We start from the raw sequence: 24,958 nt of genomic DNA on the forward strand, positions 1-24,958 counted from the left end.
TTTACTTACTCATGAGAGACACAGAGAGAGAGTCAGAGAGAGAAGCAGGCTCCCTGCGGGGATCCCAATACAGGACTCGATCCCAGGACCCCAGGGATCACACCCTGAGCCAAAGGCAGACACTCAACCGCTGAGCCACCCGGGCGTCCCTCCTTCTAAGATATCTTTAAAAGAAGGCAATTAATCATGTGTTGCGACCTCCTAGGCCCCCTCAATCATTCGCCATGCTCACCCCACACCCACTTTGCAAAGTTAAGTGAAACCATTTCCAACAAGGGTTACAAAGTCCCCTGAAGCAGCCACGTTTGCACTCTTAGCTGTGTGACGTTGGGCAAAACACTCCACCTCTCTGGGAGCCCCCCTTCCCTTCTGTGAAATGAGGGGACTGGGCTAGATCACAACTGAGACCCTTCCCAGTTTTCAGTGGGACTCAGGCACTCCAACCCGCAGAGCCCTGGCAGCAGGCATTGATGGATGGGTCCATGCCCAACCCAGAAGCGACGGAAGAGGGTGGAAGGGGGCGAAAGAATGCACCAGACTGGGGAGGGGTCTCAAGTGGACAACAAATTATTAGAATTTTGCGCAGAAAGCAGGGGCGTGGGGGTTTCTTTCTTTATGGTTTTTGCAAAAAGTGAAGAGCAGAGAAGCAGACGCTGAACATAGTCCTGGCACCAGCACTGGAGATCCCAAAAGGACCGAGAGTAGAAATGGGAACCCCCAAGACAGACCAGGAGCATATGCCTAGTGCTGGGTTGTAGGAATGAAGAAAAGACGCAGAGGAGATTCCTGCAGAGACTGAGACGCAGGAGAAATAAAAGGTCTCTCAGTCCCCTGCCTGGAAAAAGGAGCGATGCTTTCAAAGATGACAGCACAGGTGAGCATGGGATGCTGGAGATGCTCCCCCTCGTACGGGGGAGGCAAGCAGAAGCAGGGCACAAGGCCTAGAAGGGACCCTGGAGGTCGTGCAGCCAGTTCCGAGGCTGCCCCTCTTCTTCGCCTCTCCCAGGTCTTTGTTCCAGGACTTGGACTCGTCAGCACAATGGGGAGGCGAGGGGAGGTTTGAGAAGCCTGGGTCTGCACTCATCCACGGGGGTCAGACGTTTCCAGGTCTACGGGGGATTTGGGGGGGTGGCAATGGCAATGCCACAGTGGGCAGAACACAGGACCACAACGAACGTTCATGGTATAATGAAAGATATGAAGCAAAAGGGTCATTCTTGGGAGAACTGAAGATGCTACTTGAGAAGGACGCATTGGAGGGGTTCTTGGAGTGATGGTGTTGTCCCTGTCAAGTGACCATTCAGCCTTTAAGAGGGTGCCGACAGTTGTGTTTGAAAAGCAGTTTTCTCACAATGAGTCTGAAATCTACTCTCCAAAGCTTCCGCTTAGGAGGATTCTCTAAAGTGGTGCTTCTCAAACCTTGAGGTCCATATGCCTCACCAGGGGGATCTTACCATGTTACAGACCTGAGGGGTGGGGATGGGGACATGGCTGTATCTCTATCCAGGGTCCAGGTGATGTTGACACTACTGGTCCACAGACCACACTTTGAGAGGCAAGGATCTAGAGCCAGATTACACAAATCCAAAAGGTATTTGGAAATGTTACCTGTCTGAGCTAATGATCTCTAGAGGTTTTTTTTTCTTTCTTTCTTTTTTTTTTTTTAATGCTAATATTCTATGATTCCTACCAATTGTAATGTCAATATCCTGGTTACATAAAAACTGAGACAGGGTGGTTTTTTTAAATATTTTATTTATTTATTCATAAGAGGCACACAGAGAGAGGCAGAGACATGGGCAGAGGGAGAAGCAGGCTCCCTGTGAGGAGCCCGATGTGGGACCCCGGGATCATGACCCGAGCCGAAGGCAGACACTCAACCACTGAGCCACCCAGGCATCCCTAGAGTGTTTCTCCTAAACAGCCACCTTTGATGGCCAAAACTCAAATTCTAATATGATAAAAGTGATTAAAAAAACAGTATCCAGAGCACAAGCTCCCAGAAGGGAGGGCAATTTGAAGAGTTATTGACTTGTTACCAAGCATAATAATTTTCTACTGTCAGCAGGTGCCAATATTTCCTCCAGATCCAAGGGACTGTGAAGTGCAACAAAGGTTCTCCACCTTGGCTGTGCAATGGGATCACTTGGCAGGCTGAAAAAAATACTAGTCTCTGGATCCCACCCCTAGAAATTCTGATTTCACTGGTCTGGTGTGCAGCCTGGACACTGGGATTTTTAAAAGCTCCCCAGGTGATTCTAAGATACGAGAGTAAGATGTAGCAGAATTGGAGAAATCAAGAGGCGAAGGAGGGGGTAAGGGGTAAATGCTGGCCATCCCATCATCAGAGTGGACTCAGATGCATCACATAATCTCTCCTCCCTCCCTCCCCAATTTCACGGTCGCTTCCAGCTCACTACCAAAGAGTTACTGGTTGTACAGAATTCTTACGTGCAACACCAAAAACGTGATCCAAAATAGGAAAAATTTTGATAAGTTGGACTTCATCAATATTTAAAACTTTTGTTCTGTGGAAGCCAGTCTGAAGTGAATAAAAAGACAAGCTAAGGATGGGGAGAAAATATTTGCAAGTTACACGTATCTGACAAAAGACATATCCAGATTATCTAAAGAACACTCAAAACTCATTAAAAAAAAATTCCAAGTAAAAATTGGGCGAGAGACAAACAGAACTTTGTCAAGGAAGGCAAAGAAGCTCGCAAAATGAAGCCAACAAGGTTTGGTGGCTGATTCGGTGATACTGTGTGACAGGAGGAACCGTAATTGCGGTGACTCCTGCCTAGGAAAGTAGGGTATGAGATTATTTTTGTCCATTGGAACTTCTGAAGTCTGCATCTTGAGTGTCAGGGCCTACTGAGACTCGTCCAGACCTCATCACAGCTCCCTAAGTCAACATATCCCCCCGTGGCAGGAATAATGGTTTCCCATGATAAGATGCTCAATATCATTAGCCATTAGGGAAATGCAAATGAAGAGCACAAGGAGATCCCACTTCGTACTAATTAGCATAGCTAAAGTACAGAAAAATATGCTACCACCACCAAGCACTAGCGAGGATGGAACTCACTTGGGCCTCTCACACGTTTGCCTTTGCCGAGGGAATGCCAGACACCACACCCGTTCTGGAAAACTGTTCTGTAGCTTCTCATAAAGTCAAACACACACTTAACCATACAGCCAGCAATACCTCAGCTAGGGATTTACCCTAGAGAGATAAAATCTTATGTCCCCACAAATATTCCTATGTGAAACGTTCACAGCTCTGTTTATAATCACCCAAATTAGAAACAACCCAAGTATCCTTCCAACGGGTAAATAAACTATGGTACATCTATATACTGGAACGCTACACAAAAATCCTAAGGACAATATGTGGTTCAAGGGTGATGTGTATCTTTGTTATTAAAAAAAAAAAAATCACAGGTGGGAATGCAAACTGGTTGTAGCCACTCTGGAAAACAGTATGGAGGTTCCTCAAAAAGTTAAAAAATGGAGCTACCCTAACCATCCAGCAATTGTGCTACTAGGTATTTACCCAAAGAATAGAAAAATACTAAATTTAAAGAGATACATGCACCCCGATGCTTACAGCAGCATTATCTGTAGTAGCCAAACCATGGAAATGGCCCAAGCGTCCATCGTCTGATGAATGGATAAAGATGTTGCACATATATTATATGATGGAATATTACGCAGGCATCAAAAAGAATGGAATCTTACCATTTGCCATGACATGGATGGAGCTGGATGGTGGTAGGCTACGTGAAATAAGTCAGTGGGAGTAAGATTTATGCCTTATGATTTCATCTATGTGTAGAATGTAAGAAACAAAAAAATGAGCAAAGGTGGGGGGGGAAGAGAGAGAAAGAGAGACAGAGAAACCAAGAAACAGACTCTGACTCTAGAGAACACACTAATGGTGAACAGAGAAGAGGTGGGTGGGGCGATGGGGAAACAGGTGATGGGGATTAGGAGCGCTCTTGTATGAGCACCGGGTGACATGTGCAAGCACTGGATTACTATATTGTACACCCGAAACTAGTATTACACTGTATGTTTACTAGCTGGAATTTTTTTTTTTTTTAATTTAAAGTCACAGGTAAATTGGTTGGAAGGCTTAAAAAAAAAAAACTAATAAAAATGATCTACTGATTCACATAAAACCTGGAAGCACCTCAAGGACATGATGGCTTTGAATGAAAAAGGCAGTCTCAAAGGCTACATCCTGTACAAGTCCAGTTATAGGATATTCCCCCAAAAAGGCAAAACTAGTGACAGAGACCAAATGGGTAGCCGCCAGGGATGAGGGCTGGGAAGAGGGTATGGCTACAAAGGGACAGCTCCAGCAAGAGGGGGTGGTGGAGTCCGTTCTGCACCCTGACTGTGGTGGTGGCTACAAGAACCTATAGGCTCGGGTTTCCTGGGTGGCTCAGTGGTTGAGTGTCTGCCTTTGGCTCAGGGTGTGATCCTGGGGTGCCCGGATCGAGTCTCACATCAGACTCCCTGCATGGAGCCTGCTTCTCCCTCTGCCTGTGTCTCTGCCTCTCTTTCTGTCTTTCATGAATAAAGAAAATCTTTAAAAAAAAAAAAAAAGAATCTATAGGCTAAAATTCATAAAACGATACCATAAAACCGATTTTGCCCTGTTGATTTAAAAAAAAAATGAAATTTAAATTTTTTTTAGTTTTAAATTTAAACTTGAAGCTAAAAAAAAAAATAAAAGAAAACCAAAATGCTTTGGGCTGGATGAAACACCAGGATGGGGGGCATGCCTCCGACCTCCCCCTCTCCGGGAGCTCCCCCACACCTCCAAGGTGGGAATAGTCAGGAGCACTGTTCTCCACCCCCCCCCCACCCCCCGCAGTGCAAACCTGAGACAGATGCAGGCCCTCCCCGTCCCCAGCCAAGGGCAGGGCTTCCTGCAGGGCCCCACGGAACAGGGCAGGAGAACTTCAACTGGCCTGAGGAGATGGGGGAGATTTCGTGGCCACAGGGCGCCCCCGACCCCTGGGTCACACCCAGCCTAGCACCGGCTGGGGCGACGGACCCCCTCGAGCTCACTCCACTGCTATGCGTCCAAGCCCGGTCAGCTCTGTCTGGTACCCTGGGCCTTCGGGAGGCCATTACTTCTGCCTTGGGGGGTGGACACCCCTTGCCTCCCTTTGGGAACTATAACCAAAACCGGACGTGTCTCTACAGGCCCTGGCACCCAGGGCCACACTCCAACAGGCAGAGGTGGCTTTCCAGCATTTCCTAGGCAGGAGCCGGCCACACACAGGGCACCATTGAGCCACCACCCTGTCTGCTCCTGAACACCTATCTGCCTTTTCCCCCAGTCCAGACCAAGCAAAGGCTCGCAGACGTGCGGTCAGACAAGAGGAGAAGCTAAACAACGAAGGCCCAGGGGGCAGCCAGTGGAGGGAAGGCCCAGGGGAGCAGCGAAGACAAGTGGCCATCAGCCAGCGGTGTGGGAGGAAGGGGGAAATCCAGTGAACTGGGTTCTCCTCATACCCTCCCTCCCTAAGACCTTTATTCATGTTGCCGCCTCCCCGGGTCAGCTTCCACTTCTTGGAGCATCAGCCGCCTTGCTTCGCTCACTGCACCAAGGCGTGGACGCTGCAAAGCCAGGAGGATGGTGGGCTCCCCAGCGGCAGCCAGCCGGGCGTCTCCTGTTCCCCACGCAGGCCTGCCAGCGGGAGAGGGGTTCGCTCTCACATACCCGAGTCTCTCACGACAGCCTTCTGGAAGTCAGAGTACTTCCCTCTTACCCCACTTCACCTTGGCCAGGGCTCACCAACTTGGCCTCACATCATTTCTGTTTCTCCCCTTTATTTCAGGGGTGTCCTATGGATGATGCAGTGGGGGGAGGCGGCTCAGAAACCTCACCCCTGCACCCCACCACCATCCTCATCGTCTTGAAACACTACATAGAACAGTAGTGTTTCTATGACAACGCACTGCCGAACCAAGAGACCCAATACCCAATATTCAATACTCTCTGCCAATGGACCCAAAGCGGCCAGTTTCCTTCTCCTACCAAACTGCTCCCTGACACACGTGGTGTCTGAGCTGGACTCTTCAGAGCCTGAGGATTGGTGAGGGAGCCCCAAAGACCCCTCTCTTCTGGGCTGAAGGACCACACAGGCAGGGGTGCAGGGCCCCTCCTCCTGGAGCCCACTGTTCTCAGTTCAATATGTTGGTGTGCCACATAATATTGTTTGACAAGTGAGATCTTAACCTTTTAAAAGGAAAATCTGGGGTGGGGGGTGCCTGGGTGGCTCAGTGGTTAAGCATCAAGAGGGTATTTGTTGGGATGCTTGGGTGGCTCAGTGGTTGAGTGTCTGCCTTTGGATCAGGTCATGATCCCAGGGTCCTGGGACCGAGTTCCACATCGGGCTCCCTGCAGGGAGCCTACTTCCCCCTCTGCCTGTGTCTCTGCCTCTCTCTGTGTGTCTCTCATGAATAAATAAAATCCTAAAAAAAAACAACAACAACAACGACCCTGAAAGTCACTGACCTATTTGAAGTACAACATTGCAACCGCTCAAATGCACTCTGGTTTATTCGCTGTCTCTTCTGAAGATACCAGGGATTTTCTTGGGTCTGCACCATTTCTTAGGTCATGACCACCCTAAAACGCCCTCAGTCCCTCCATCAACCCAAAGTATTCTCCTAAGTTCTCTTGCAAAGAGCACTTCATAAAAACCTGCGCCGACTGCCGAAACCTGAAGGGATTTCTTCCCTTCTGCCACGGCAATTAGCACTCAGGGGACTGGTTTTGTAACAATGCTATATATAAAATGCATCTCACACTCTTAACTGGGAACATGTCCTTTCTCATCTTTCTCAACCAGACTAAGTTCTTTGAAGGCAGGTGCTATATAGGTTCAGCTTGCCATCCAACGTAGCATCTGTTAGGGGGTTTTCGGCCAAACAGGAGGACTTGATCCGACAATGTAGAAAGAGCACTCTGGCCGTAGCACTGAGAATATGAGGCCAGGGGAGGAAGCCTGGAACACGCCAAGGAGACCGGGGGGGTTGAGAAAGTGTGCAAGTCACTATTGCACTACCCACACCCACAGGCAGACAGATCCCAGGCAGGAGGAGCACTGCCAGGGGGGCAGGCTCTTGGCCGACTGCCATTTAATTTTGGAGAGAGACAGTCTTCTGAATGCAGCCAAGTTCTCCTTCCATTTATTTTTCCCTTTTTTAAATATTTGGCTATTCTAACGGCTATCAAAAGGAGACTCAGCATCATCAAATCTGAGAACCGTAGCTTCAGGACCCTCAGGCTCCGAGCCCGACACTCTGAAAAGTTATTTGCGTTCAGGAAACAAGACTCCGCCTGTTTGACCTACTTCTCTGTTCCTAAGAGCTCAACAACTTTTAGGAAATCAGGCTACTGACTGGACCCACAGGTGAACTGCAGGCTTTCCTACTTTTTCAAAAGAAAATGGACAAGCAGGAAAGAACCGTAGCTACAGAGCCCCTCAAAAATTCCAACGGTCACCTTTATTCGTAGCAATCACCACATCGGGACTCCAAGTCAAAGGCTCTTCTATGACTAAGTCCCAAAATATTATGTCATCTTAACAATTTATTGGCTTGAATAATTGTGCCAAAAAAAGAACAATTTTTCTCCGGGCTAAAATGAGCCGAGTTCCTTTTATTTCTTCCCAGCCCTTTTCTGATCAGGATGATGCTCCGTTGTAATAATTACATTCAGATCACTGCTCAAAAATGAACGTCGATTTTTTTTTAAACTTGAAATGTGTTTATCCATTCCCGTTCCCAAAATATCAGCCATTATCTCTTTCTTAAAATGCTTCAAATTACTTCTCAGAAAGGTGTAAAAAAGGTCCCTCATTTCCTATCTCTGTATCTTCCCATTCCCCCTCCAGCCACTGCAAAGATAAAAGGAAATCCAATTTTAAAACAGGGACATTATATGTGATACTGAATAATTAAGATAACCAAGGATCTGTCAAGGGGTATTTTACCATTGGAAACTGGCTGCAAGGCCAGTGGCTGTTCCTGAATCCAATGGGCTTGAGTGACAGAGCAAGAGTCCTCCCTGGTGACAGACTGTGGCCCTTCTAAGGGGTCAGGGGGGTAAAGGGGCAGCCAATGGGGCAGCCCTCTGGTGCGCCTACACATGGACTTGATACTGGACGTGCCTGGCTCCGCTACTTAGTGGGTCCTTTCGACGTGGAAACTTAACTCTACCGATCTGGAAATGTTCCTTGGGTTGTTTCTTTGACAATTTCCTATTTATTTTTTCAGTTTCAGAACTCATCAGATGTTGACCTTCCTAGAGCAGCAAATCTGAGAATCAATCTCGTCTCTATTTCTGTTCTCCTTTTTGGCTGTTTTTTTTTTTTTTCCTGAAACTTTTCAACCTTTCTCCTTTTTGGTTTGATTGTCATTTTTAATTTGAGAGAGTTCTCTGATTATTTCTTTTCCATAACACCCTGTTCATATTTTAGGATGTAGTGTCTCGATCTTCTTTAGAGGTTTTTGGGTTGTTTTTTTTCGGGGTTATTGCTCATCTCTGCTGTCTCCACTTCCTCCTTCCCTTTATTTCTGTCTCTGTTACATAGGGCAGTTTTCTCAAATGTCTCCTGATTTGGGGCCACCCGCCCCTATTTCAGAAGGAGGAAATCAAAATCTAACTGGAGTGTCCTGTGTGGGTCGCCAGGATGGCCTCTCTGGCCAGTGAGCTTCCACTGCACACCGATCAGGACTCAAAGTGAACTTCTAGTTGCCAAAACCAAATGTCAAGGCCCAAAGAGCTCTTCTCTGGGACCCTTCAATTTCTGCAGAGAAAAATCTTAACCATCAATATTCCAGAAACAGGAGGGGGGCTCTAGAGTCCCACCAGTTAAATACGAAGACTTCTACTTATGAACTTTTTATTTATTTTTGAGAGAGAAAGACCCAGCATGTGTGAGAGAGGAAGAGCATTTCAAGCAGCCTCCCCGCTGAGCACAGAGCCTGATGGGGGTCTCGATCCCACAATCCTGAGATCACACTCTGAGCTGAAATCAAGAGTCGAGCGCTTAACCGACTGAGCCACCCAGGCTCCCCGACTTAACGAACTTTTTAAAACTGTGGTACCTTACCCTGTTTGTGCAACAACTGGTACATCCATGTATTGAGCCTGTCCAAAGTTTTCCCTCATCTGTCAACTCACCTGTCACCTGAAGTGGCCTCTGTTCAATTAAAGCCACCAACACACCCATGAATTCCATGTTTTAAAGAGTCATTGAAACCTTTTTATCAACCATTTCCTCTCCTGTTCTTTGTCTTAGTGGTTATTTCAGTGAGGCTTCGGGACAGAGTGGGTGATAAACACATACAGCCAATCCACTAGGTTTTATGACCACTCAAGTGGTCTGAGAAAATTCTATAGGATTCTCTGAACCAATTTTCGTGATACTAAAACTCTAACAGAAGCAGCCTCCCCCTCTTGAAATATTAGTCTGGAAGGACTGTTACATTAATGGCACAGATATAGCTCCTTGACCCACCTGCTAGTTTTTCCACTGACTGCAGGCCTACCACACATAGTTTTCTTTATTTGGCTGTGTCTAAAAAATCCCTATAATTACTCACTACATGTCATTATGATCTGTCTGTATTTGTCTAATGACTGTCACAAGAGCCAGACGAGAACCAGATGGACCGCCTCCACCCACATCGTGCTACAGAAGAGGGCAGCTCTCATGCTCGGGGCCTGGTATCATAATGCAATGGTCCCATGCCCTTCAGAAACTATTCAAAGGGTTTGAGTCTTCCATGTGCCTTCCTAAGAAGCCACTTCACCACCTACGTAACTACAGAATAGTTGTGACATTACAGGCTAACGTTCTAGGCCTACAACTGAAATGTGTGTCTTTTAGGAAGAAAAGGGCAGAAGATGAGAATTACAAGAACTCTGGTGAAATGCTTTAACAATCAATAATTCTTCTATCAGGATTAGTCAGAAACCCAGCCTTCAACAGAAGGCAATGCAGAATTATTCCAGAATACGAAGACAGACAGCCCTTAGGTCGAGGACTTCAAAAACAAAAGGAACTGCAGGTTTATTACTCAGTAGTGAGGAAATGCCACCAACCAGATGACACACAGGACTTCACAACAATGAGATTAGACAACAATGAGATTAAAACGTAACCCTCTGGGTGCCTGGGTGGCTCAGTGGTTAGGTATCTGCCTTTGGCTCAGGTCATGATCCTGGGGTCTTGGGGTCCTGGGATCAAGTCCCACGTCGGACTCCATGCTTGGTGGGGAGTCTGCTTCTCCCTATACCCCTCTCCACTGCCTGTGCTCTCTTTCTCTCAAATACAAAGAATAAAATGTAATCTTCCTATAGCCATGTTAGAGGGCTGGTAAAAGTCCATCACCAACAGGTGTTGCTATCATCAGAAAGATTGGAAAGGAATTTAAAGGGAAGTATTTTTTTTTAAAGATTTTTATTTATTTATTTGACAGCAAGTGAGCAAGCACAAGCAGGGAGCCCGATGTGGGGCTCAATCCCAGAACCCTGAGATCATGACCTGAGCTGAAGGCAGACACTTAATGACTGAGCCACCCAGGTGACCCTGAAGGGGGGTAATTTTCTTACCAGGCAATTCATGGTTATGGTATCTTCCTGGGGAACCACCAAAACTCATCTGGCATTTCCATACCCATCCCCTAGGCTTGGTGATATTCTATTACTGGCAGTTCTCTTTTCCTGTTAACTCTTCACTTGTTTGATATTTGGCTTCCTGAATAAACATGGAGACGTAGTTGGACTCAAGACCTAGTTTAGAAATAAAAGCGACAGGACCTAGAGCTGGATTGGGTGTCAACCAGGAGAACAAGCCAAGAACGGAGAGGGAGGTTTCTCATATTTGTGCACCTGTAAAGATGGTGGTGACAGCGACGAGGATCAGGATAACTAGAATAAAAACAGAGTTTTGGAGGAAGAGCTGGATTCTGGACATGACAATCTTGAAGTATCTTTGAGAAATCCAAGAGGAGAGGTCAAGTAGGCAGTGGGGAATATAATCAAACTTTGCCATCTAAGCCAGAAATATAAATTCTCGATTGCCCGTGTATAGCTGTGAATGTAAGGAGAGTACCCTAGGGGAAAGTAAAGAGAGAGAATGCCATGCTTACGGACTATATAATAGGAAGGTCCACTTCTCTACGAAACGGTAAGAAAATGCCATTGCGTAGACCAAAATGGTTGGCTACCAACAATTTCTATATCTGGTCCAACCCAATAGAAAGAACGGGCAGAGAGGGTAAGATCAGGAGAGTATGTGTAAGCCAAAAAATTTAAAAGAGACGATGATGGTCAGTGGCGACAATGTTCCTGAGAAATCCGAGAGGGTGACTGAAAATATCCAACACATTTGGAGACCAGTTCCTTCAACAAGACTTACTCTGTTTAAGATGAGAGAGCAGTGAGAGATTTAGGGTATGGGCAGCCAGTGAGCCATTCTTCTCAAGATCAAACAAGATAATATATCTAAAGAGATTAGAAGGGTGCCTGGCTCATTTAAAGGGCTTGATAAATGGGTTAAGTGATGAAGTGACTTTTTTTTTTTTTTTTTAATGTGACTAGTAAGATTACTGGTCGCTTTTTAAACCTCCCACGGCACTTTAAACAAAGCTTTGTACTTAGCTGGTACTCAATAAATATTTTGGATGTGATAACTGTTAAGTAGGAACAAAGGGATGCTAAATCATTCTATTCTACATAATTTGCAAATAAAGTAGCTATGAATTCTTGGTGCACCAGATGCCCTAATCTTCCCTTCATAAAAATATAAGCTAATCTAAATATGATTCTGTGTTCTTCATTCCTTCATGCAGCAAATTAATGAAATCTTCTATTAGAATATCACTAGATTACTACCCATGATGAAGCTACTCCCTTACACAGACACACATACACACACACAGGAAATCTGGCCTAAAAGGAAAACTGGCTATGTTTTGTGACATGATTCACGGTTGTGAGATTTAATGAGGACACCACGGAGCGCCTCCAGCAGCTGAAAACAAAGCTGATCTTAGAAAAAGGAGCTGGTCTTTGCTGTAGTCAATGAAAGAATGAGAGCTTCTGGAATATTTCAGAAAATACACCAGCCCTAGGTTAGGTGTTCTGTTCCTCTGGTTTACCTTCATAGTAATCGATGCCTCTCCTATCCACAGGTACAAATTTTGCAGCTTGAAGGACCCAATATCTAACCACTATGCAGAGTGCAAGGTCAAGAGAACCTCAGAAAATCAAAGTAGATGTGGGCTCCCGCAGGGGTCTTCACTTACTTCCCTCGAGGACAAACCCAGGGTGATTTGCACTTTTTGCATTACCTGGAATGGCCTCTGCCCATCTGCTGCTTTCCCTACCAGGTAAGGCTCCCTTTCACACACCCGCTCTCTGCCAACACACATTCACTCATTCTATCAGGCCCAAACATCCCAGATGCCCCAAAATAAGAGTCACCCCCTTCCTCTGAATTCTTAGCACTCTGTCCATAATCCAATTTCAGCATCTATTTAGGTCGCAATTTTGTGTTTTCCAGTCTTTGCCCCAGCTCTCTCTTCCAAATGGACATTGTGCACAGCACAGCTGAGATCTGGGGCGCACTTGTCTTACTTCACTCTGAACACCTGACACATAACTGATAACAAATGGCTGTTGGATAGATGGTATTTTTCTAACAAATCGGTAACCTGATTTAATGCATCAAATTAGAAGGGCAACAAGCCAGGGACGGTAGCTTCATTTCCTAGGGCTGCTGTAACAAACTACCACAAATTTAGCGGTTAAAAAGCGCCACAAATTTAATCTCTTACAATTCTGGATACCAGAAGTCTGAAACGAGTCTGCAGAGTGGCATTCCTTCTGGGAAATCTGGTTTTCTCCACCTTTTCAGTTTCTAGAGGCTGCCTGCGTTCCTTAGCTTGTGGCCTCTTCATCAAAGCCAGCAGGGTGGCGTCTCTGAAACCTGTGACCCTCCTGCTGCGCTCGCATAAGGACCCCTGTGATCATCCTGGGCCCATGTGACAATGCAGGACAAGTTCCCAACTAGAGACCCCTAACTTACTCCCATTTGCAAAACTCCTTTTACCCTATGAAGTGACACTTGGACTTGGTATCTCTGAGGGGGCGTTATTCAGCCAAACACAGGGAGGCGCACACAGACAGCTGCAAAAAGTGCCAAAGACTTAAAAGCAAGGGACAAAACCAGAAAAAGGTAGAAAGTAAAGGAAAACTGAACAACAACAACAAAAAAATAGAGCAACCTATGTCCTATAAAATGGGAATAAGTTAGCACTCTGCTCCCTTGAGGACCTCCAAGGGGGGGGGGGGAGCTCTTCATTGTCTCGGTCCAATATTACAAACAATTAAAAAAAATGACTTTGAGTCATGAGAAAAATGTTCATTTCATTCTGTGAAGTCTAAGAAAAAGCAAGAGAGATCATGAAATTATTTCAATTAAATGATCATTAATTTTGAAAGGTAAGACTCAGAGGAGGATGCTTGAGTTCCCCGAAAATTTTACTTATATGGAAAATGTTCTCTGGTGTCAAATGGGATTTAGGTTATAGACTACATGTTTGGGTCCCTCCAAAATTCTCATGTTGAACTCCTACCTCTTCTAGGGATGGTATTAGGATGTGAGGCTTTGGGGAGATGATGAGGTCATAAGGCTGGTATCCTCAAAAATAGGATAGTGGGGACACCTGGGTGGCTCAGTGGTTGAGTGTCTGCTTTTGGCTCAGGGTGGGATCCTGGGGTCCTGGGATCGAGTCTCACAATGGGCTCCCTGCAAGGAGCCTGCTTCTCCCTCTGCCTGTGTCTCTGCCTGTCTGTGTCTCTCACAAATAAATAAAATCTTTTTTAAAAAAATAGGATTAGTGCCTTTATTTTTAAAAAAGACCCTAGAGAGCTCCCCCGCCCTCTCTGCCGGGAAAGGATACAATGCTTGCAACCTGGGAAAGGGCTCTCACCAAACCTGACCATGCAGGATCTTAGACTTCCAGCATCCACAACTTTATGGTTGTGAAAACTTCTGGTGTTTATTTATTTTTATGGGTTTTATTTATTTATTCATGAGGTTCAACTTTTAATTCAGTGATAACTCCCACTTTTATTCTGGAAGTTCATGAACCTCCAAGACCACTTCTTTGAACAGGACCACACTCTTTGGATGCGCCAGCGATGGTATGGCTGCTTAATGGGACTCTGGCTCTGATGAGTTAGTCCCAACTTGTCTCTATTACTCACTACATGTCACACTTAAAGCATATTTAAATGCATGCAACTTAAGCTATAGGTCTACCCCATATCAATGCCTATACATTACATGCATTACAAATTCCTATTTGTATTAATGCTGACATTCCAAGTCTTTTGTATCTAGATACCAAACTCGGGAGACATCTATTTTTCCCTCTTTCCTTCCATGGACAGTCGGGACTTGATTTCATAGGTTTCAAGTTCCCACCCTACAGACCTGGGAATCCAGATGATCTACAGTCCAACTGTGAAGGATTTATTTCACAATCAAATACACATGGCTTCACAAACACACACTCACTCCATATGGGCTGTCCAGGACTCCTACACAAATGTACTTTCCTCCCGGCCATATATTTTTCAAGTTGCTGACAACAGAGCCCCATTAGCAACTTCATAGGTAAAGCTGGGCTCTATCACTGGCCTTGATATATGGCACTCTTGGTGGTCACTTGGCCCCATTCATACCCATGACATCATTGTTTCCATAGAAACAACATCACTACATTTTCAAAGGGGCGAAAACTACAAGGGATTCTGAACGAAGACAAAACCCAAACAATGCCATTGGAATATGTGGGCTATTAGCTGGCATGCTTTTTAAAGGGTGTCTTAGTTTCTCTGGGGCTAAAAAACAAAACACCACAATCAAAGTACAAATTTTAAAAATTACAAATAAATGGAGAATAAATGCAGATAGGATAGACAGCTGCTAAAATTTCTTTTGGAAATATATTCCACTTTGCTTTGTCCAAGTTAGAGTTAAGACATTTAACTTTTCTTAAAATAAGCCCCACAGCCCCGTAATAATGCAGGCATGTTAAGGTTTGAATGCTTTTAAAAACATTTTAAAGTTTCTGAGTTAACATCATTGAAAGTAAATATTAATTTTTTCGGCAGTTCAGCTAAGAATAATAATTTCATAGGCAGTCAAATTCCCCCCAAAAAATATGAGAACCAAGCCACAATCATGTGAACACTGAACAATGGAGCTGTTATTTATGAAATTGGACACAAAGAAAAGCAAAGTCAAACCGCTACATAAAATTTGAACAGAACCTTTTCAAAAGCAATCACGAAAATGAAAAATTCATGGAGAAGAAAATCAGGCACTAGTACCATCCTCTGATTCTTTATATAAATGTAAGAGATTTCATCGGTAATGCTAGGAACGGCCTGCTGTGCTTATGGAGAGAAACCAGCATTCTTTCAAGTGTCTATAATTAATAGTCTGATTTACAACTCCAGAAACATCTTAGGAATGCCTTTCTGGATGTGGGATCGTCTTTTCAAAGACGAAAAATGTTGCCCAAATCAGTCACCCAAAAGCAATCTAACTCAGAAGAGATGAAAAGTGCACCGGGGTGTATTCTCAGGGAGAGACCACATGTGTGCAAATACGGGAGCTCTCTGCCCCAGATAATGACAGTGATAACCAAACAGCCGTATCCGAGGTCACGGGTCCTCTCTAGTCTCCCTGACCGGGGGCAAGTATGTAAACCACAGTTTCCAAGCTGCGGGGAAGAGAATTCATAGAAGCAACTGACCATCATCCTACACACACCACTGTGCACCCCCCCCCACAGCACGCCCTGCCAACCAGCGACCATGCTTCACCACTGATCTAGGTCAAACCCACTAGGCTTATTATGCATGTAAACCAAAGTATTGAATGGCAATAAACCCCACAGAGACTCATTTATTTATCCTAGTGGCGGGCTTGTCTGGGGCCATCCTTTCCTTCCCTGAAACTCACACGCAGGAAGTCGCATACAAAAATACCGATGGCACAGAACGACCAGCCACACCTGTCAGAACATGCTTAGAAAGGAGGCTCACAAAAAAAAAAAAAAATTAAAAAAAAAAAAAAAGAAAGGAGGCTCACGATTTAGCCAGTGGACAGTTCATGGCCAATTTTTTAAACAACCAAAACAAAGCCGGGTGGCAGAGGGCATGCGACTCTTAACCCTGGGGGTTGTGAGTTGGGACACTGGGCGTGGAGCTTACTTTCAAAAAGTAAGCAAAACAAAGCAGTAAATCTGGCACATTTAGTTAGTGGAGTTGTTTCAAGGGAGAAATGTCTTCTCTGAAACCTGGATAAAAAAAGAAACCTCTATGGCCAGTAGAGAAAATCTGAAGAGCTAAATGGCTACATCAGACCCAGCAACCAAGGGGCTGCAACCCGAAGACGGCAATCTGGGCCTCAGGACTCTACACAAGCCGATGGTCACCTCCCCTCTGCTGCTGCCCTTACCCCACTACCACCACAGGCGACGTTGCCTTGGATGGTTTTAACGTGTGTACCAGATTTGAACCTGGTTCTCTTACTGCCCGTGAGCCCTCTCCAGCAGCACTTATTTGAACAATCACAGACCCATGTGGACAGAGACCCATCGGCCTCCCCTGTCCCCCTCAATGTGTCAACACCCCTTGGCTTTTGGCAAGTTCTGGCCAGAGGTCTCTTTTTAAATACTCCTCCAACCAGAAGGTTCTGTGGCATCGGTCACAGACTCGAAGCCTGAACGTGGGAAGCTATGCAATAAGCTAAGGGTTTATCATCTTTGATACCCCACCCGACCCCCATCTGTGCCTCCATCTCCCATGGAGGGTTGTCCATTCCCCTCTAACACCCAAGCTTTCCGACTAACCCCTGGGAAAGGCCCCAACAAAAGTTACCTAGAATAATCTGAAGGAAGAGAAGAACGCTCTAGAAGTTGAAGGTGCTGAGGAAGTGTTAAATCACAGGCCTAGAATCATTAAGACATCATCTAAAACAAGCGGTTTCCTGAATTTGGGGCACATTCGGGAGGACTGTAGGCATCCAGCTCTAGCTGTTGGGGTAAAATAGCCAAAACCCCCAGCTCCGACCAAATGCATGCAGGACTCGAAGGCTCCATGAGAAAGGACTCTTGCATCGGCCACCACTCCCTTCTTAAAAGACATCGTCACTCCATGTAACAGGCCACACATTGTGTGTGTGTGGTGTTAGGAGGAAAGAAAGCAGGGAGGCGAAGGAGAAAGCAGGTGCAGTAAGGGGAGCAAAGCGGGCGCGCCGGCACCATATGTACAGAGTCGGGTCGGAAAGGAAATAAGACGTTGAAGTGTCCACGCCAGGGTAGCTGTCTGGCCAACAGCCGAGAATCCCAGGGACTCACAGGAGTTAGAATATGATAAAGACTGGGCGCCTGGGTGGCGTAGTTGGTCAAGCGCCCGACTCTTGACTTTGGCTCAGGTCAAGCTCTCAGGGTCGTGGGATCGAGTCCCGTGTCGGGCTCCACGCTGGGTGTGGAAACTGCTGGAGATCCTCCCTCTGCCTCTACCCCTCCCCGCCTCCCTCTCTTAAAAAATAAATACAGACTTTTTGGAAGGGGAGCAAAATGCACTGGAAGACCAAGTTCAGCCTAGAAGCCAAAGTGAGGAAGGCGGCTGCCGGGATATTGGCCGACGCATCAGAAGGCAGAGGAGCCGCACCACCAGCCCTCTGCCTCGGTGCCAGGCGCGGTCTAGGGCCGGACTACGTCTCTGCTGGATGCTATTTCCCCAGTCTCCTCTCTCTTCCAACTTATCCAATCCTCATTTACCGTATTCCTACCGTGAGAGCAAAGGCGAGCTTGCTCACACAGAAAATAATCAACGGGCACAGGTGGTTTTTCAATGTTTCTCTTGCGTGCGGGTCAAGAGTCATGCATCGAGTGCACGAGGCTGCAGGTGTCATTCCCCAAAGGATCCATGCGACCTGTTCATGCTACGGCCGTGATTACAGCTCTCACCTGGGCTGGACGGCCACCCTGCTCAGCCCCTGACCCGCAGCAGTGGAAGGTCACGGAAAGAGGAAATTAGAAACACGCGGCTAGCTCACAGCACTTTGTGATCTACCCTGTTTAAAAAAGAAAAAAATAATCTTCATCCACAAACAACTCCCATCTGAAATATGTCTCTTAGGCCAGCCACCTGGGTCTTCTCAGCACGAGAGGGAGGAGAGAGAACAGTTTGGGGACGGCTCTGGGGTGCTGACTTGGACGGGGCCAGGACCAGCTGGAACAGGCAAGCACAGCAAAGATGCAGATCCTGCTTCCAGAGGACAAACCGTTGTAAAAGCTCCAGCTCCCGGGGAGGTGGGGGTTCGGCCAGGGGGTGGGGGTGGCAGGGAGTGACCAATCTATAATACCAACCCTGGAAGCCATCTCAAAAAAAAATAAAATGCTCTTCAAGGTCATCTGGAGCGCCTTCCAGTTACTGGAGAACAGCCTGACAGATGCTAATTAACCCTCCTGATTCCACAGCCCCCAGGGACATGTAAATGTGTTTAACTGATGAGCACTTTCAGTCTGTCCTATTCCTGGAGCTCTAAAGGCTTTTTAAAGGGCCTCTGCAAGGAAAGCATTCTGGTGGCATCATAGACTGTCTGAACTTAAGTGGCCCTCCCGGAGCCTCCTTGGGGAGGGAGCAGGAACAGTAGAAAGAAGATTGGCGTTGGAAAAGATCTGGATCAAAAAAAAAAAAAAAAGGAAAAGATCTGGATCTAAATTCCAGATGGGACATCTACGAGCTACGAGAGCTGGAGCTCTGGCTCAGTTTCCCTTTCTAGAGAAGGAGGACACCCCCACCCACGCCACGGACCATGTGGACAGAATGCCCCGCCTGGTCCCCAGCTTACAGGGGTCTCCAGTGACTCTCTGCAAACTGTGCATTGCTAGAAAGTACGGCAGCAGTTGGTCGTTCAGAACATACTATGCTCACGTCCCTTGTCCCTGTAACCACACACCGATCCCAGCCTCTCGTGACAGGCCACCCACCACAAAACACGCTCATGGGGCATCTCTGGGCTTCCCGCTCCTGGCTGTAAAAGGACCAACATGTATTTGCCTCATCCTAGCCAGCAAGGTCGGGGTGGAGCCCCCCGGGTGGAAGCTTCTCAGGCTCTGAGTCACACACCAGGCCCCCGGATAGCCCCTGCTTGGGTGTGCCCACTGCCCCAGAGCCGACTTCAAAGCCATCAGCCTCTGCCCGGTTCTGAGAGCCTTCAACTATGTTCTCGTCTGCAAACCTCAGGAACAAGCCGCACGCTTCCTCTTTCAAGGTCCAACACACAGCAAGGAGGCCCAGGGTGGTTTCTCTACACTGTGAAATGTTAATGAGAGGACTCCATCAGCTTGAACAGTCAGATGGGCTTCAAAATTATAAACACTCAGGACGCCTGGGTGGCTCAGCAGTTGAGCATCTGCCTTCAGCCCGGGGCGTGATCCTGGAGACCCAGGATCGAGTCCCACGTCGGGCTCCCTGCATGGAGCCTGCTTCTCCCTCTGCCTGTATCTCTGCTTCCCTCTCTCTGTGTCTCATGAATAAATAAATAAAATCTTAAGAAAAAAGACAAAAACAAAATTATAAACACTGTGGGAGCCAGCGTGGCGTGCGGTGGGGAGCGGGGCGCAGCAGCTTTAATGTTTGCCCATTCATACACATGACAGCAGGTCACCTACTAAAGCCACTCCGCATCCGCATCACCAGAAATCCCAACTCTAGGAGATCTTGACTTAAAACTATGTAGAGGCAGTGACACAGGTATCTCATTAGACAAAAATGGTTTAGTACGCATTTTAGAGACGGGAGAGCCAAGTTGCCCCAAATCACACAGCTCCAGAATCTGGGAATCTTTACCTTCCCCTTTTCCTCTCTGACCTCAAAGGAGCCTCTGTAGGATGGAACATGATCTCCCTGAGACAGGAATGATCCCCTTATAAGACCTGCCTGCTTAGTTTCTAAATTTGTGCATTTAAAAAAAAGATCCATCTTCAACTGCTTATCTGTGTCAGCAGAAACACTTATTAAAAACTTGGCTTGCAAGATAAAAATGAACATATTTATTCTTTAAAAAGAGTAGTTTGTTCATGGTTGAAAAACCGAACTTTCTCACAAAATGTCATCCACAAAGATGGCTACGTTTGCTCAGATCTCAGCATTAAAAACACAAGGATAACACCTTTATAGCTAGGAATCCAGGATTGAGGGACATGCCTAAACTGTCACTTATTTTTAAACTGTTCTGAGAAAGGGCTAGTATCCAAGATTTAAAAAGAATTTATCAAACTTGACACCTAAATAACAAATGATATAATCAAGAAATGGCCAGAAGACACGAACAGACATTTCTCCAAAGACGACCTGAACATGGCCAACAGACACATGAACAAATGCTCGACATCACTCAGCATCAGTGAAATACAGATCAAAACCACAATGAGACACCACCTCACACGGGTCACAATGGCTAAAATTAACAAGTCAGGAAACAACAGATGTTGGCGAGGATGTGGAGAAAGGGCAACCCTCTCACGCTGCTGGTGGGGACGCAAGCTGGTGCAGCCGCTCTGGAAAACAGTAGGGAGGCTCCTCAAAAAGTTAAAAATAGAGCTACCCTATGACCCAGCAATTACACTACTAGGTACTGACCCCAAAGATACAAATGTAGTGACTCGAAGGGGCACCCGCACCCCAGTGTTCATAGCAGCAATGTCCACAGTAGCTAAACCATGGAAAGAGCCCAGATGTCCATCGACAGATAAAAAAGAGGCGAGATATATATACACAAGGAAATATTACTCAGCCATCAGAAAAATGAAATCTTGCCATTTGCAATGACGTGGATGGAACCGGAGGGTATTACACTGAGCGAAATAAGTCAGTCAGAGAAAGACAATTATCATCTGATCTCACCCGTATGTGGAATTTAAGAAAGACAAATCGTAAGGGACTCTTAACCATAGGAAACAAAGCGAGGGTCGCTGGAGGGAAGAGGGGTGTGGGGATGGGGTAACTGGGTGATGGGCACTAAGAAGGGCACGTGAGAGGCACCTGGGTGGCTCAGCGGTTGAGCGTCTGCCTTCGGCTCATGACATGATCCCGGGGTCCTGGGATGGAATCCTGCAGCGGGCTCCCCGCAGGCAGCATGCTTCTCCCTCTGCCTGCGTCTCTGCACCCCCCCCCCCCGTCTCTTGTGAATAATTTTTTTTTTTAAATCTTAAAAAAAAAAATTAAAGAAAACGTGACAAGCATGTAGAAGTCTGAATCTGGACATTCTGCATGGGCATCGACCCCCCCTCCCAGGGGGGTTCCATTTCACCTGCATCACCCCCTTTTTCCCAAGGACGGCAGACGACACCCCACTCCGCCAAGGAGGAGACAGCACGTATATCCTGCCCTCCCACAAGGCAGAGGGAATCCCAGGGACGTCAGAAGAGCCCACGGTGTCAATGAGATGGAGCTGCCCAGCGCGGCTGCTTTGCTCCTCAGGGTTGGCAGACACGCCGTCTCAAGGCCCATCCATGCTCCACCAGTGGGTATTCTATCTCAATCTACCCTTAACTTGTTTCTGGGGGGCTGGGAGGAGGCTTACAACTTTGAGACTGAGTCCTGCATTTAAGGGTCAACAGAGCCAGGCAAGCTGCCTTCAGCAATTAACAGGCTGGAGGACAAGGTCCTTGGAAAGAGAAAACTAGATCTGTCCCCCTGGGGAAACGGGCAGAGGGCTCAGGCCTGGAAGCTGGGCAGAACCTGGGAGAAAGCAGGAGAACACCTTGGCTGTCTGGCCTCAGACTGACCCTAAGCTGTGCTCTGAGGGTCGGTAGGAGGGAAGAGATAGAGCCTGGGCCCCCGGAACCGCCTGTCAGCAGCTGGCGTGACCATGGGGAAGGCGCTCCGCCCTGCAAATCTCCACTTCGTCATCTGCAAAGGGCTCTGCCGAGCAGGGGTCAGCATGACCATCACTTCTTCTAGAAAGAGGTTTCCAAAGGGTTCAGTCCCTCCATCCTGCACATGAATCCCACCACGGAGCTGCTGCTTTAGTGGAGCTTGGCTGAATGTTCACACACGTGTGATGACCTGATTGGCCCTTGATCCTCTGATCTGTCAACTTCATCGGGGCAGGGACGGTGCACTTTTTAAAAACCCTCACAGTTGGTGCCCCAAACGCCCAACAGCACATGCGGACACGTAGGAAGTTTCAAATTAACACATGTTGACAATTGAATAAATGATTAATTGAGCTCCTGAATGTGAAAATGATCTACAAAACAAGAGGCACAATGGAAGCGTTTGTGATGGATACTTGGTGTGGATGATGACAAGAGAATTAATCCTCTTAGCTGCTGGAAACCATTCTGCTTTCATTTAAGTAACAAAATTGCTGCATTTGAAGGACACCATAAGGAGAGGGGCTCTTACAAGCTATCCCATGGTGCCCTATTTCAGGATTCTCTTCATGATCATGCCAAAATATCCAGCTCATCTGTGTTCAGAAGCAGTACTGCTTTATTCTGATCCATTGCTGGTCACGGTGGGAGACTTGGTTGAGTCATCCGGGTTTTAAAAGGCAAGAGGTCTACTGCCTAAATCTGCTGGGCATCTGGTGTTGGACCAAAGACAATGCATTCTGGACATGGGCTAGGCTGAGAAAAGCACCCCACGGCCCACCGACCCCCACATTTACTTGAATCCAACTCTATACCCAAACTGCCATGGGCACCAGGAACCAAAGGAAATTGCAGTGGCCAGAGCCCGGGAGAGCTTGCTCCCCCATGCTGATACATTCACGGGAACAAAGGCCTTCCAAGTTGCACAGAGCTGGTCTGGAGATGGAAGGCCTTTATGCAGGTTTCCAAGGAGATGACTCAGATGCTGTTACCATAGCAACTGTTGCTACCATCTATTGTCCATCACCCCTTGACAGAAAGGCAAGGGGGGGGTGTGGTTTGATGGAGAAGGAAACAAGAAGGCTTGGATTTAAGTCAAGATGAAAACACATATTGGGAAGGGTCCCCCTAAAGACTTCTATGGTATAAGTAACAAAACCTCCAGTGTCCAAAGGAAATGAATCTGGGACATAAGTGTTTACGGTGTGATGTTATTTGTGTTGGGGTCGGGGGTGAGTATCATGGCACATGAAAATGACCTCCACCCATCTGTTGGGTCCTGTCGTCTAGGCTCTCCACAGAAAACACTCGGGTGTATGGGTCATCAGCACGGTCCGCGGCATGACCCCAGAAGCTGTAGGGCCATAAGGAAATGGATGTAAGCTGTCTACTTTTTCCTCTCTTTCCTGCCAAAATGTTTTTTTTTTTTTTTCAGGTAAAAGAGGGGCATATTAGAATATGCCCTCAGACTTTTGTTGCTCCTATCTCTTAATACCCACCACCAATAAAGTGTTAACTTCTTTTCAATCGAATGAGAGCAGCTTGTGGGTAAATTAGAAAAGGTCCATTAAAAATAAACATTTAGAAATGCATACGGGTCATGGGAGACAGACTTGGCATGGCGTCTGAAGATCAGAATTTAAGGTCAGTCTCATCCCTTATTATATGCATGACCTTGGGCACTTTACCTGCTGGGTCTCAATTACTGGTTTTATCCCACGGAGACAGTAACTGCCAGTCTACTTCATACAGTATAAAACCTTATCAAGGAACCGTCCTCTTGTGTGTCAAGCACCATGGTGTTGGTCACACCCACAATACCAATAGGCTCTTAACTTCAATTACTCCAGACAGGACTGTTATAACTCTTTCTATGTAATCCAACTTTTTGTTTAGAAAATACCTGGTTACCTAGCCAATTACTCTGACACTAAAAATTACAGGTGACAAAACAGGGTAAGTCCCCACACAGCTTTCTGGTTATTTTCTTACCCAGCCTTCTGACTATTTTCTAATAAGACCATATGGAGGCATCAAGTCTGACAATTAGACCTGGCTTTTCCCCCAAAGTAGTCTTGGGAAGTCAAATTTCAATTGGAAATAGGATGTTGAAGTTAGAGGAGGAACTCTCGGAGGAGCAAGGATGGCCACCAGATACTGTTTGGGGAAAACCAAAGAATGAATCTGGCAGGCACATTGTCAAACCTGATACACTGAATTTAGGGTAGCGAATGGAAGTTAGGAAAGATCTAGAGTCCAGAAATAGAGAGTAGAAACAATACACTGCAGCTATCGCAATCCAGAAAGTCTTCATGTCTCTCAGATCCTTTAGGAAGACAACACCACGTTGGAAATCCATCCAACAAGCACTTGCTGAGCTGCCAGGTGGACCCACAGTCCTCCAGATCTGCTCCAGGAAGGGAGCTCCACAAGTCAAAGGAGGCATTCAGGTGCACCGGATGGGGCAGAGAAAAAGAACACACAATTCAGTTCCTCCAATTCTGTACAACTTCCTTATTTATGTTTTTCTTTCAAATAACACTGCTGTGCATTGTTGGGATACTCTTAGATCAGGAGCACACGTCCCGATGTATCATCAGACAGGAGGGGTTAACAAAGAAAGAGGCAAGAGGAGCAAATGCCTTTCCAATCATGGCCTGCTGGCACTGGCTAATCCTACATGCTAGGAGGGAGGTCACCAGGACATGCTAGGTGTTCTAGATCTTGTGCTTAGGTCCCTCTTGATAACAATCAGGAACCCCGCACCAAGTCAAGACCACAGAATCAACAGGGGTCACTGAAGGACAGAGGCCAAAGGGACTAATGCCCTTGGTGCCAGCAGGTAAGACTTACACTTGGCTTTAACTTTAATTAGGATTCCCACAAAATGACTTCCGGAGCTTTAAAAATCCCCGACTCCCACAGTTTGCCCAACTTGATGATGGTT

The 24,958-nt window shown here is 46.6% G+C and overlaps 1 protein-coding gene and 1 long non-coding RNA gene across 2 annotated transcripts in view; both read right to left on the bottom strand.

The window, feature by feature from the left end:
- The window catches only part of LOC112643047 (nitric oxide synthase 1 adaptor protein), a 275,681-nt gene that overhangs the window by 87,108 nt on the left and 163,615 nt on the right, over nucleotides 1-24,958 (bottom strand).
- On the bottom strand, nucleotides 22,317-22,978 carry LOC125754526 (uncharacterized). Its single transcript, XR_007409035.1, has 2 exons — nucleotides 22,827-22,978; nucleotides 22,317-22,724 (listed from the first exon to the last, which is right to left on the bottom strand). It is a non-coding gene; the product is annotated as an uncharacterized LOC125754526 (long non-coding RNA).

This window comes from Canis lupus, chromosome 38 (assembly GCF_003254725.2).
Source record: "Canis lupus dingo isolate Sandy chromosome 38, ASM325472v2, whole genome shotgun sequence".
Lineage (NCBI taxonomy): Eukaryota > Metazoa > Chordata > Mammalia > Carnivora > Canidae > Canis > Canis lupus.